This window comes from Cryptomeria japonica, chromosome 2, assembly GCF_030272615.1.
Source record: "Cryptomeria japonica chromosome 2, Sugi_1.0, whole genome shotgun sequence".
Taxonomy (NCBI): Eukaryota; Viridiplantae; Streptophyta; class Pinopsida; order Cupressales; family Cupressaceae; genus Cryptomeria; species Cryptomeria japonica.
Genome location: NC_081406.1, coordinates 357,602,295 through 357,613,491, shown reverse-complemented (window position 1 = coordinate 357,613,491; position 11,197 = coordinate 357,602,295).

Sequence of the window (11,197 nt, the reverse complement as noted above, 5' to 3'; positions counted from 1 at the left end):
AAAATTTTGCCCTGCATATCAGAAAAGTACCCGAATGAGTCAGTTTGAATGGCCTAGCTAGCAAGGGGGTAAAATGGAGCCGGTTGATTTTCAGAGGGTAAGGCTCGGGATTCATGTCCCACACCTTTCATTTGGCCTATTTAGTGTGTTGCAACTCTTAGAATTCAGTTTGGAAAAGTTTATCAAGTACCCATTTCGAGGGGTGAGCTGAAAGTGCATTCTAGGCACAAGTGCAAATTTTATTAAGTAGCCTACTTTGAGCGATTATATCTTTTGCCCTGTTGATCATCATGAAGAAATTCAAAGTGTATTCAATTCTATGCATAAATGTGAGTCAGCCTACAAAATTTCAAGTCCTAACGAATCCGTTTGCTCTGTTTTCATAGCCAAATCCGTTTGTAGTTTGTGAGGTTTGCACAAGTGTAAAAATGTCCCGGTAAATGTCATGTCAGAATGTTTGTTCCGGGCTAATTTTGGTATAAATGGTGAGCTACATTTCAAATTTCAAGCTTTTATCAATCCGTTTGATCGGTTTTCAAAAGGATTCATTTTGCCATCAAATTCAGTTATCCGCACTTCCAGTGTTAGATCAGTTAATGTAGCCGTTTTGGTGAGCGCACCGTTTGCATCCTGTCAGTCTGGTGATCGAACTGAGAATTCAAAGATTTAACATGTACTTAAAGGTACCTATGTTCCGAATTTGAGAGCCTACGGAGGTCGTTTGATATTTTTGAGAAAGGCATCATGTGTTGCCAGAACATTGACTTCATCAGGTCCGCAGTGTCGACAAAGCCAGTTGGCCGTTTTCGGAAATTAATATCTCTTCACTCGGGACTCATCTTGAGAAACCGTTTGGTAGATGTCATCCTTGTATATCAAAGTACACGCTTGTCAGATGGCGAGCTCCAGAAAGGTGTTTTGACAGGTTTGAAAATTACGTCTTCGCGATTAAATGCGAAAATTGTGGCGTAATTGCCTGAAGGATGTAAAATGCAATTTTATGATCCAAAAGTGGTGCCGATCGATTCCAGAGGTTTGTTTGAGGTTCCTAAGATATTCCAGAGGCTAGTAGCTTGAAAACGAAAATTTTTTTAGTCGGACCCACTTTGGGGCCCGAGGAATTTTAGAATATTTAAATGTGGATTGTGATGCAATTGGCATGTGAGTACAAAGTAAATGGGATGTGTGTTGAGAAGGTTTTTTGAAACATTCAGCCAACTGTGTTTTGGCGACTGGTGTAGCGTTTAAAAGAGCAAATGAAATCCAAGCAAATGTAATTCAGCTGGTGGAGGATAATTAAAATGGAGCTCTAACAAAAAATCTCATTGGTGTAAATTTAATTCCACAACCTTTGCCAGTTCCCAGCCATGAAATGGAGGGTGATGGTTTAAAGAAAACTTTCAGCGAAGTGCACAATGTAAAATTGTTAATAATGCATTTAGAAACCCTCAGGAAAATGCCAATTGATATGTGTATTGCACCAATCCTCCCAGTGGCAGATGGAGTGATAATTGAAAGAGAATAAGAGTTTAAACTATGCAATTTGGTGCCTATAAAAACAAATATAATGGCAGCCCTCCCTGTGGGTTACCATTTGAGCTAAAAATAAAATACAACAGGCAGCATGGAGTGTAGAAGAGTGCTGGTTGGGAGGTAGCAGCTAGAGCAGCAACAAGAAACTCCAATCAATGCACATTGGCAGGTTGAAGGCACATCTCCAGTGCTCACATGGTGCATTGGAAAGTTTGAAGCAGCAAAGTATAATTTCAAACAGCAAAATCCAAACATTTGCACCCTCCCCTTCCATTCTCTCCTTGCTGTGCATGGCATGGTGAAAAGCCACAGGGAAACATTCAAACAAATTTAAATGCTGGCAATGTTTTGTGCCATTCTCCTCCCCATGTGAAGTCTCTGGTAGCAGCTACAGCAGTTAAAGGATTTCTCAAACAAATGCAATGATCAACAAATCCATTATTCCCTCTCACGTGGTAGGGTAAAGGATTAAAACTCTTGCATCAGATGTTTCAAGCAAAAGAAAAATGATAAAAATGCCATTAAGTTGCAGAGAAAGCTTCAAAAATACATTCCCAGGTATAATGCATTATCCCACATTCACTGTGGAGGGTAACTTTGTGATATTTAAATGCAAAACCTTACTGTAGTAATATGTTTAAGCCATAAAGGCTTTTGACACAAGGTGCCTATGGGCGCCCAAGGCGGGCCCACGCGTGAGCACGTTTCTCAAGGCGATGGAAGAGTTGACTGGATGAAAACCAAGTGGACCCCACGCAGGCACACTTTTCGAGGCAGACAGGCGAAATTTTGTAGACGAAGGCCGGGTTAACAAGCGAGCATGTTCGAGAGAGATCAACAAGTCGCGCTATTTCGCGGAGGAAGATGCACGAAGTTTAAACCCCGCGAAATAGCGAGAGTGAACGAGAGTCGTCCACGTGTCGATACAGTCAGCGGTCCAGCAGGCGGGTCCCGGTGAGTGGCACGCAGGTGGCGGTCCAGTGGCGATGACGTGGCGGCCAAGAGGCAGTGACGTGGCCGACAAGTGGCAAAGGATGAGGTGTCATCCCAGGTGGCGCCCAGTAGACCCCATCAGCCAATCAGACCCCACCACGTGGCAAGGCGTCAGAGCACATATGGAGGCAAAAAATTAAATTTTAAATGAATAAATGATATAGTTCTGACTATATTAAATTTCGAAATATTTAAATGACTGAGCACAAATGAGAATTAATTCGCCCAGGGTCTAAATTTTGGCCAAAATATAAAGTATTATATATCACCGGAAAGCTCTCGGAGTGAGGAATCTGATTATGAGGTTAATTTTGATAAATGTGGGATATTTTGGATGCATTTTTCACGGGAACAAAATTCAGTTAGAGAAGGGACACTTGGCAATTCAGTTACAGATTTGATTTGGTTCCCTCTCTCTTTTAATTCCGATTTCTTCTCAGTTGTAGGGGTTCTAGAATTCTGTGAGAATGGCTCCAGTTTTCATGGCTTCCAATTTTGAGTATTCTTGAAGATTGTATAGGGCAGGGCTTTTCCTTTAGTAATGGAGTTCAATTTTTCGTATAGGTGTTCTTAGTTGCAGGCTCTTGTGTATGTAAGGCATACATAAATTCACACAGAATTGTCTCTAGATTTGTATTTCCATTTTATCAAATCAGATCCTCAAGGAGGATGAAATTTGTTATCTCAAGGAGATAGTTATGATTGTTTGTAGGGATTCTTCAAGGAAGGATTTAAATTCTGTAATAAATCATAAAAAAATGGAATATAGTTTCAAGATCTGATGATTTTGTGAATGATCTTAGTAATGCATTTATGCAAGGCATTAATGCATGAATATTTAATAATGAAGATGGATTTGCAATCGAAGCTTTCATTTATAGTTTGATGTATGACTCTGTTGCCCTTGGATAAGGCACTGATCTTGCAATTAAAGGGGTTCTCAAACCAATTTAAAATCTAATCAGAATATCTTTAGTATGTTATGTTTTGAAATGTTTCATCTATCTCATGCTCAAGCATAGTTGAGTTTCATGTGTAGATCTAGCCCATCTGCAATAAACTACTTGTTTTGGAGCCCTAGTGAGATCTATCTGTTTATGTTGATGCTGTCATAGGTGTGTAATAGGTTTAATTCTAAGCATCAAAGGTATACCCGCCTAGGTTTTGCAGAGCCTGAAGAGTAGAAGGATTCATATCCTTGTCATGTTGTCCAAGCCCTGAAGTTCTTCATAGATTGAATTGGCTACTTCATAGATCAATTGCAGGTGTTCTTGGGTTATCACTTTTTGTGAACAACACAATGGAAGCTTTGTCAAATCGATTGAGGGAGTCTTAATTAGATTCATTTGTTCAATTCAATTGATTTTGCATTCTTCAATTGTCATTTAGGATTAATTCTAATTAGATTATAGTTTGTGAGTCGCTCTTATAATCCAATTGATTTATTATGATTTTAACCCTAAACACACCAACTTCTTTACCAAAAAGAATGCTCCACTAGAGATACTATTTCAGTCATCAACATCACCTGCCCAATAAGCATTAGTATAGGCACATAGCAGAAATACATCATTCTTCAGATACCACAAACCATAGTCAACAGTCCCCTTCAAATTTCTAAAAATCCTCTTCATAGCAGCAACACGAGTTTCTTTAGGATCTGCTTGAAATCTAGCACAAAGACAAACAACATGCATTATATATGGTCTAGTCTAAGTTAAGTATAATAATCCACCAACCATAGATCTATACAAAGTCTGATTAACTTTCTGAGATTCATTGTTCTTAGAAAATTTGCATCCAGACCCCATAGGAGTTCCAGCAGGTTTAGAATCAACTAATCCAAACTTCTTCAATAATTCCTTCATATACTTAGATTGAGAAATGAAAATACCTTTACCGATCTGAGTAATCTACAATCCTAAGAAGAATTTCATTTCACCTATCATAGACATCTCAAATTCCTTTTGCATATTATCAACAAACTTCATACTCAAATCATCATCTCCTCCAAAAATGATATCATCAACAAAAACTTCAACAATCAAAATGGTATCATTCTCAACTTTAAAGTATAAATTACTATCAGTAGTACCTTTGCATAATCCTAGCTTCAACAAATACTTATCCAATCTAGCATACCATGCTCTAGGGGCTTGCTTCAGTCCATACAATGCTTTCTTCAATTTGCATACCATATCTCCTTCATCTGATAAAGAAAATCCATATGGTTGCTCAATGTAAACTTCTTCTTCCAAATCACCATTCAAAAAGGTTAACTTGACATCCATCTGATATGCCTTGAAATTCTTATAAGCCGCATATGCAAGCAGCAATCTAATAGCTTCAATTCTAGCTACAGGAGCAAAAGTCTCCTCATAATCAATTCCTTCCATCTGAGAACACCCCTTGCATACCAATCTTGCTTTGTTTTTGACAACTTCACTAACTTTATTCTGTTTATTCTTAAACACACATTTATTACCAATCGCATTCCTATCTTTAGGTCTCAGAACAAGCTCCCAAGTGTTATTCTTTTCAATCTAATTCAACTCTTCTTTCATTGCTTTTATCCAATTTTCATCTTTACATGACTCTACAACATCTTTAGGTTCAATCTTTGAAATAGAGCATCTCCCTTCAGCAGCAATCCTTCTCTTAGTCATCACACCTTTATTTTTATCACCAATAATCTGATTCTCAAAATGATTCAATCTTACATACCTCAAAGTCTTCTGATTATTCTAGGTTTTAGGCTCTTGCACTTCTTCACCGGCAGCAGCAATATCTAGATTACCTGTCTCCACCGGATCATTCTGCTTCAAGATCTCAGTCTACACAAGATATGAAATAATATATTTATCATCAAAATCATAACTGCATGATCTGATCTGCTTTCCAAGACATTCATCTACCTTTGCATTTGCACTTTCCACTATCTTCTCCAATCTCTTATTGTAGCACCGGTAGGCCTTTCTCTTAGTAGAATATCCCAAGAATATCCCTTCATCACATCTTGCATCAAACTTTCATATATCCTCATCTCTCTTGATATAGCATTTACTTCCAAAAGAATTGAAATATCTAAGTGTAGGAACATGACCAAACCATAGCTCATAAGGAGTCTTATCGGAATCACCTTTAATATGCACTTGGTTGAATGTGTAAATAATAGTGCTAATAGATTCTCTCCAAAAGGTTTGTGCAACATTTCCTTCAATCTGCATAGTTCTTGCAGCATCCAAGATAGTTTTGTTCTTTCTTTCAACAATTCCATTCTACTGAGGGGTTCTAGGAGCAGATAATTGTCTTCTAATTTCATTCCTCTCACAAAATATATGAAACTCTTCTGATGTAAATTCTCCTCCTCTATCAAATCTTAGGCACTTAAGCTTCAACCATGTCTCAGTTTCCACTTTGACTTTGAATATTTTGAATTTCTCCAACGCTTATGATTTCTCCCTTAGAAAAGTAACCCACATCATCCTTGAATAATCATCAATCAACAACATGAAGTATATGTCACCCTGCATGCTTCTTACTCTAGTAGGATCACATAAGTCAGTATACACTAGATCTAACAATTCATTAGATGAATACAACTTACTCTTAAATGAATTTTTTGTTTGCTTTCCTATCTGACACTCCTTACATACCAAATTAGTAGGCTTCACAATCTTAGGCATATCTCTAACAACTTGAGTAGAACTTATCCTTACCATGTAGTCAAAATTAACATGACACATTCTTCTATGCCATAACCAGCTTTCATCAATATGAGCAATCAAACAACTTTTCTCACCAACATTCAAGTGATAGATATTACCTTTAGTCTTAGTACCTGATGCAATCTCTATACCGGAGGCATTTAGGATCTTACATTTACCATTATTGAATTGCAAATCATATCTCTTGTCAACCATTTGTCCAACACTCAAAAGATTATGCTTCAAACCTTCAATATACAAGACATCATCAGTATTATGCTTACCATTGAAAGATATAGAACATCTACCACGAATTGCACAAGCTTTAACATCTCCAAATCTCACTATTCCACCATCATACCTTTCCATACTCATAAATTTGATTTTATCACCTATCATATGATGTGAACAATCATTTTCAATCACCCATTCATCTTTCTCTTCAATCTTAGCAGCTAAATTTTTTTCTTCAACAATGCAGCTTGTAGAATTTATTGGTACCAAATCATCTTCCTTGATAGCAATGAATACAAATTCATCTTCTGAATTCCCATTCTCAGATTCTTCATTTGTTGCCCCTTCATCAACAACATAATAGCATCTCTTCTGATTTTTGTACTTCTGGTAGGGCAATCATGCTTCTCATATATATCATACTTGTCAGATCTATCATACCTTTAAAATTATCATGCTTATCATATCTATACTGTATCTCAAGGCACCTAGAAGCAAAATTTAATATCTTATTACAAGAGAAACATTTCAAAGGTAACTTTCAATCATACTTACTGACTCCTTTAGGCAATCTTCGAGCAATAAGGGCTTCAAGCTCATCCAATTTTCTTTCTTGCTCTTCCATCTCTCTCTTATCTCTTTCAAATCTGGATACCCAACATGAACTTTCTCTTGATTCATACTTCTGCTTCCCAGATATAGAGGCTCTGAATGTAGTCTCAAATTTACCATGTGATTCTCCAAATTCACTCAACTCAAATGCAACAAGCTTCCCAACCAACATGTCTCTAATCGCAGTAGTCATACTCTAGATTTCATCAATAGAAACTACTTTATGTTTTTAAGGAGGCAATGATCTCAACACCTTAGCAACAATCTCATCTTCTTCAAGGGTTCCACTGACATATCTGATGTTCATGACAAGATCATTCACCTTATCCATAAAGGTTTTTATGTTTTCATCTTCTCCCATCTTCAATGCTTCATACTTCCCTTTCAAACTCTGCAACTTAGCTACTTTGACTTGAGCATCTCCTTCATACAAGGTTTCTAACTTCTTCCAGATCTCATGTGCAGTCTGCAATCCCATCACATTAGTCATCTTTGGATTGGTCAAGGCACTCAACAAAGCGTCCTTAGCTCTTATGTTATGTTCAACATCCTTGATCTCAGTAGCAGTAATCGGTCCATTTTGAGGAACATTGTAAACATTCTTTGTGATCTTCCAATAGTCATCTCCAATACACTTCAAGTGAACTTCCATCTGGTCCTTCCAAACAATTTAATTGCTTCCATCAAATCTAAGACTCTCCTTCTTGAACACATAAGTTTCCATTTCGGATCTCCTCAAGCAATCAAGCTTCTTCTAGAGGATCTAGCTCTGATATTAATTGTTGGCAGCAACAATGAAAGAAAACTGAGAGGGGGGTGAATCAATTTTCATCGGATTTAACCAATTAAGAACAATCTCAAATTCCAGAAAATTGCAACAAGAATAAAGTTAAATACAATGATAGCAACATACATAACACCAATATTTTGACGTGGAAAACCCGATTAAGGGAAAAACAACGGTGGGAACCTACCCACAGTAAGATGATACTCTACAATAGTATATGTAAATATTACAACGAGAAATGCACATGCATTCAAGAACACTACCTAAAGCTCACTGCTTAAAATGAGATAACCCAGAAGGCTCCAACCCTCAGGGAAGGTTCACTACCTTACAATAAGATTCAGACTACAATCCGGATTACATGAACTGCAAATATAGCATCTGCTAATGCCTAATGACATTTCTGGTTATGCACATTTTTCTGGCCTTCAACAATCTCTACTCAATACTCCACACCGAAAGATAAATTCACATATGCACACATAAACCACTCTCAGATAATGCATACACAACACTGACACCCAAATTACATGAATCTAACACCTTTTTATACAATTCATCAACCTTGACTACAAGGTTGGTCAAACCCTCAAACCTCAATTACAAAATTATATCACACGATACATATATAAACCACCAGACCAATATGATGAAATAGATGACATAGCATGGACCTAAATCAAATCTTTAAACATGCATCTCCGTCGGAAATCTCGCCAAGATTAACCGCAGCATGTTACACCACTAGAAATACCGCATAACACGAAGAATATCACCGGATCAACAAGATCGCCAATACCATGCACAAGGATTAATGCAGACCACCAAAAAAATAGGACACAATTAGGAAACACCAACAAGCACATTAGAACCATCCACAATAGTTGCACTAACACTACTTATTCAAATCTTCATCAATCAACACACTAACTCTTAGGAACACCAATCAGCAACAATTTGGACTAGAAAGATAACTTGTGAAGAACCAAATCATGAACCATCTAAAATGTAGATACACATAAACATCCAAAACATTCTCCAAAATCTGTAGCCAAAGATATAATCATACTGGAGCTCACCGGATCAAATACCACACTCTGTCAACCACTAAATAGAAAGACTAAACTCCAAACCGGATCAAATAATATGATCAAGAAAACTTTCGATCTATGAAACAAATAAGGAATGAAGTATTCCAGTATCCAAAATAGATAAACCAACCAAATCAACTCAATGCAATCACGGAAACATTAAACAACTTTCTGGAACACCAGAATATAGGAGTATTTTGACATCAAAGACAACAACATACCCTAGCAGCAACAATATCCAACAAGATGTTGGTGGTGAGATCAACATGGACTGGTCAAAAGCTAGATACCTGTCAATTGTGAAATGTAGAAGTTTCTTCCAGAGAAAGAAGTAAAATACTCGGTGGTTAAATCGGATGATCACAAAGCTCAAATTCTTTTTGAGTCATTTGGGATGGATACTTATTTCTTACAAACAAAGGAAGATTCAAGTTCTTCAAATAATACTAATAGTGATAGTCAGTCAATGAAGAACTTTGAATCAGTTTCCTCACATGGTGCTGCTAGTTATGATATTAATGATCAGGTATGGGTTATGGAATTTGATGGTAGTTGTACTTTTAATAGTGCTGATGCAAGAGTTGTTCTATTTTCTCCTCAAGGTGAAATTTTTTCTTACTTTTTCAAGCTATAGTTTTTAAATAACAATAATAAAAATGAATATGAGTCGTTATTGCTAGGGATCGATGTTGCATGTAAGCAGGGTATCAAGAACTTTCATGCACAAGGTGATGCAGAGTTGGTAGTGTGACAAGTTAGAAATATTTACCATAAATGACAAAAAGCACTATCAGAATTTGGTATGGGACATCATTGAATATTTTGATGATTTTAATATTTCAGTAGTCTTTAGGGAGTATATTGATAGGGCAAACTCTCTTGCACAATCCACCACCCTCCTAATTCCTCGTAAATATTTTTTCAAGATAAGTATACCGTTGAACTTATTTGCAGACCAAGCATTCTAGATAACTGGGATAACTGGCAAATTTTTAATGATGACAAGATCATTAATTTTTTGAAAACTAGTGACAATTTCAATAATTTGTATTTTGAAGGTAGTAATTGTTTGGATTCAATTTTAAACAAGGATTCTTGCATAATGAAGGATTTCTACAGTTGAGGGGGAACAAAATCCTAAAAGGTTTGGTGTCACTGGGGAGGTTATTTGATAAACATGACTGCTACATTAAAAGGCAACACTAGGTAACTTCAAATTCCATGATGGGGTATAAGAAGTATAACATTGGTTTGGATGATAATTCAAAATATGTCAACATTGGTAATAGTTGTACTCCAGAAGAAAGAGAGTAGTTTATCCAACTGTTACATGAATACATTAATGTATTGGCATATTCATGATGATTTGAAATCTTTCCAGCCCAAAGAAATACAACACGGAATTCCCCTCAAGTCAGGAGTCATGCCTTTCAAGCAAAAAAAAATGGCAATATAATCCCAAAATTTCAAGTACTATCTTATCAAAGATCCCAAAAATGCTAAATGCTAGAATAATATTATGAATTCTTCATTCTACATGGATTGGTAACATTGTGCCTGTATGGAAGAAAAATGGTGAGACTCACATATTTGTGGATTTTCGAAGCTTGAACCAGGCATCTTTGAAAGACAATTACCCGTTACTAGTGATGGTTCAAGTCCTTCAGATAGTAAAAAGATCTCAAATGTTTTCTATGCTTGATGGCTTCTCAGGCTACAATCAAATTAAAGTTAGCGAGGATGATCAACATAAGACCTCCTTTACAACTCCTTAGGGCACCTCTGCTTATCGAAGGATGCCATTTGGGTTGATAAATATCAGTGCAACATTTCAAAGGGCTATGGATATAAATTTTGGGGGTGTCATTGGTAGGTACATTATTGCGTACTTAGATGATTTAACTATCTTCTTCAAAGATCATGAAAAACATCTATTTCATCTTGAATATGTATTGCAAAGATGTAATAAGCATGGAATTTCCTTGAATCCCAAGAAATCTATTTTTGGGGTGATGTTAAAATTGATCTTGATAGAGTCAAAGCAATTCAAAGCTTAGCCTTACCAACAAGCAAGATTGTTGTACATTCCTTTTTTGGCGAAGTTAACTTCTTAAGAAGGTTTGTTCCAGACTTTTCTGAGAAGACTCATCATATTGTAAATATGATGAAAGGGAAGTCTTCATTTTGCTAGAATCCAAAGAGAAAGGCATCCTTTGATGAAATCAAAGGAGAAATAGCTC